Below are 4,573 nucleotides of genomic sequence, written 5' to 3' on the forward strand. Positions count from 1 at the left end.
TAACAGTTTTTCTAGTCTGCGTTGGATTAGGGATTCTTGTTGCAGCAATTTGGGCACTTGCTACTTATGCCTAGCATTGAAATCACCATTCAAAACATCAATAAAACAATCCTATCAATGATCATCTGCTATACAATGTGTGTACATGTAATGTTATATGTAATGTATGTGAATTTTAACAAAGAGTGTTGACTTTAAATGACCAACTTAAAAGTGACTGGTTATGTGTATTACATGTAGGTAATTAAGGTATACTTTATAGTAAATTCATGGGCATAATCTTGTTGAGTAGAAAATGCAATTGTACATGTGTACATGCACTACCAAGATCTCACTGACAGCTGAACGCCATTCATAATAATAGTACATGTACAATTTCAGTGTTTATGTATAGCTATAAGTTTAAGGTGTCTCCAAGATACTGGCCTCACCACCACCACTAGTACTGCTATCAAGATAATACTGACCAAACTAACATTATGTGTTGGTGTACGTCACATGTCATTATACTTCTCCGGATTCCTCCGATTGAGAGGCGGTCCCGGTGTTTACAGGTTTCCATAACTGACGCAACATTCAAAAACAGCTAGCTCAGCAGTGAGTCAGTGACCAGCGCCATAAACAACTAGTCGTTCTTCTCTGTCAAGCTTCAAGTGTCTATTCCTATTAACCTGTATCACTATGGGATGTAAAGAGTGCTATTGTGCTGATCCTCCTACTCTTGAATGTGTTGCCTGCTGGATAATAACGGTTATTTTAGTCGGTGTTGGATTAGGAGGTCTTGCTACAGCGATTTGGGCACTCGCTACCTATACCTAGCAGTGAAACTGCCATTGAGGACTTAAAAACTATCTTATTGATGAACTGCTGCTGTGTGTACATGTACGTGTAATGTCACAGTATGTGTGTGTTGAACAATAAGAAAAATTAATGGTTTAAATCACTAAGTGAACAGTATTGGTTTTATCTGGTGGAGGGTCATTTCAGTGTGTTGTCAAGAGTAGATTCATGTCTCTTAATGGCTACGTGTTTTAGCATAAGTCCATATACTTTAAAGCAAACTTTATGGCAATATTTTTGAGTAGTAAATGTGATTTTATATGCATGCATACATGTACATGCATTACCAATTGAGGCACATTAGCCTCACCAATAGTTAAGTGCATGCTATTCATAATTAATACTCTTGGCCTTTATGTATAACTAAATTAAAGGTCCCCCTAAACTCAGAAAACAATCCTTGCTATGTGTTATTATGCCTCTCAGAATTCCTCAAAGTAAAAGGTCATCCTTGTCCAAAGGTTTTCATGCTAGTCACTCTCACTAGTCAGTTGCTCTTATAAGTATCTATTCCCATTAGCTTCTATCAACAATATGGGAGGCATCTGAGGCAAAAAGGGTCACTTGTAATGTTGTGTTGTATATACATGTATTACTTGGATAGGTGACTGGCAATAAAGTTTCAAGCAATCATACATGTATGTGGCCAGGTATTTGTGATTTCTAGTACTTACAATGTACATTCACTATTATACACATGCGCGTTGTCAGACTCAGAACACAATAAAATATTAGCACAAATCAGGTACATGTACATATAAAGGAAAGCCACAGTTATACCATTGTACCATTGTACTATACAGTATAGACACACATGTACACATACAATGTATATACATGCAATACACAGTACACATGAATGAATGACCACATAATTTAGATTCTAAATATTAACAGAAGGTGGTCGTTGATTTAAATTATCGTGTATTGATTCCTAGAAAAAATTAACATCCCATGACTAAAAACACTCCCACCTAACAATCTCATCACCCTGATTTACCAATAACCAATTATTAGTATAACTAGTGAACAATAAAAAAATAAGTTTCAGTCACTTATAAATTTGGTCTCTACATTACAATATAATACTACACTCATTCTAACAATGAATGTTTCTATAAACTATCAATAACTCAAAATATAGAGACAGACACAGTTACATGCATGTATCTGTAGATGAAACACAGCAAATCAAATACTCTAAAGAACTTTTGACATAATTACATGTACATGTATATGTATCTTATCACGTCTACATGAAACAAGAAAAAGGCAGTCTGATGTATATGTACATGGTAACTGCTGTATATTAGTATTAGGTGTATGAAAACAATTTTCTATTGAAATGTAAAAGAGCCTCAGTATACTAAGGATATACTGCTTTGTATACAGCAGTATACTCTCCCAATGCCAAAAAGATACAGAAAAGATACATGTAGTACATTGTAAGTGTGACCCAGTATACCGTACATTATATTTTTGTAAATGAACATAGACCATAGAAGTGCAAGAACTACAACATAATCAAAAAATTCATATTTATGATGATAACACATCTTATATATGATTATAGTACTAAATATAATACTACTAATATTAGGTGACTCACCATTTTAATTTAATTAGAACAAGTGACTTGTGCTGCTATACATCAAGCAATAAGTGATTCCCAAAACAGTGACAGCTTATCCATCCCTCACAATGCAAAAGGACTTAGCATTTACCTCAATAAATCTATAAATATTATAATAATACAAAAATAAAACAAGTCTCACATGAATCTTAGCACCCAGAGCCAAAATGTACACACAATTAATAGATATAAGGAGATTAATACACATGAATTAATTATTAATCAATATTTACTATTTTTGTTCATCTTCTCTTTGTACATATTCTCCTCTTTTTAAATTTTTTGAGTTCTTTTTGCTTCTCAGTTCTCCAACTTCACACTAAGGAAACTCCACCCACAAGGTAGGCGACCACACCTATTTTAATTTTAATTTTTAAACACTCAATATGGCGGCTCGAATACTTGAAGGGGTAAATTTTACAATAAATTTATGTATCATATTTTAAGATTTTTATTATAGGTAATAACTACTTATTTATTATCGATCAACTGATAAATGATGAACAATGACTGGTAGATATTAATAATTAGTATTTTTTATGTGGGGGTTAAAAATGATGCCGGAATTACAAGCTTGTTAGTTGTTAGTCAGTTGTTGCATCATACAAACATCAATGGTCAATTTATTAATGCAATGCTAAATTAAATTTTAGCGGAGTAAAATTTAAGCTGATTTTGATCAAGTTTGCATTTATGATTTTTAAAGTTGATAAATTGGGCCAATGACCAAAGGCCTTTTTGTCAAAAATGACTATGAGAGAATTCTTCATTTTTGTAATTTTTTCACATGTTCTTGTATTGTGTAATTTGAGCTGATTCTGATCAAATTTGGATTTTGTATGAATTTTTTAAGCTGCTCAAAATTCGGGCCAATGACCAAAGGCTATAGCCTTTGGTCTCCGGCCAAATTTAGTCAAAAATGAATAACAGAAAATTCTAATTTTTTCCGATACATATACATGTATTTATGCTGTGTATCAAGTTTGAGCTGATTCTGATCAAATTTGGATTTTTTATGAATTTTTAAAGTTGCTAAAAAATTAAGCCAAAGTCCCTCATGAATTCAGCATTTATACTGACACTCATGTACTGCTCATAAGGATAAATGTTTCGATAATTAGTCATAAACAAAGCAAAAGGACCTATGTCCTATTGTGTATTCAGTTCACTCATTAAAAATTAAAGTGTCCAATGTCAATTTTAATAAATTTTTTTTCAAGGCATCATTCTATGACTAACAAATTAGCCTGACTTACATGAAAACCATATTGCAGTGTTTGAAAGACACCTATGTCATTTTTACTTGCTTGCATGTTGTCCTTACAAGTGAGTTCATAATGCATGTTTCAGTTATAGATGTTTAATTATGCATGTAGGTGACTAGCATGTATGTTACATAATTTTATTTCTTTTTAATTCTTATTTCCAGGTCAATCTTTAATATAGAATAAGTGGAATTCAAAAACTGACCTGTTTTAACTGCACATATACAACACACTTGTATGCTTTCAGTTTCAAAGATTTTGCAGTTGAGAGTTGGTGTGGGGCAAGGAAGAGTTGGACAAAAAAGTGCTGGATCACTTTCCTTCTCAACAAGTATTATAACTATTTGACTAGTAAAATCTCTTATGGAATGTACACAAAATTTTGATTGAAAGATAATTCTTTTTTAAAACTAAAATAACTTGTTTAAAATGAAATGATAAGTTTCTAATTCTTTTTTAACTATCTCACCAGACATGGGGTAATAGTAATAGCTAATAGTAATAGTAAATTATTAGACCCCATGTCTGTATCTCACACACAAACTAGTTATTGTTTGTTTTTACTATCTCACTCACTAGTTACTAATAGCAGCATTTAATTGTTGTATTTTAAGTTTAATTTAATTTGATTATATTAAGGTCCACTATTGGTAGTGGTTTGCCTGGTTGCTCATTCCTGCATCTCTCAATCAATGTCATCTCTTGATCTCTAAGAGTATCCTCCAGGGAACGATGAGTAAACCGGGCTGTACGATTGTTATTGAATTCGATATATTCAAGGGAAGGATGAATGAAGATAGTATCGTATAATTTTTTTACTGGTTCTATCCAGTGA

General features: G+C 32.5%; 1 long non-coding RNA gene across 1 annotated transcript; it reads left to right on the forward strand.

The window, feature by feature from the left end:
- The first annotated feature begins 2,851 nt into the window (after positions 1–2,851).
- On the forward strand, positions 2,852–4,198 carry LOC109589764 (uncharacterized). Its single transcript, XR_002188914.1, has 4 exons — positions 2,852–2,883; positions 2,934–2,986; positions 3,694–3,799; positions 3,903–4,198. It is a non-coding gene; the product is annotated as an uncharacterized LOC109589764 (long non-coding RNA).
- The last annotated feature ends 375 nt before the right edge of the window (positions 4,199–4,573 follow it).

The sequence above is a fragment of the Amphimedon queenslandica genome, unplaced genomic scaffold (assembly GCF_000090795.2).
Source record: "Amphimedon queenslandica unplaced genomic scaffold, v1.1 AMPQUscaffold_10926, whole genome shotgun sequence".
Taxonomy (NCBI): Eukaryota; Metazoa; Porifera; class Demospongiae; order Haplosclerida; family Niphatidae; genus Amphimedon; species Amphimedon queenslandica.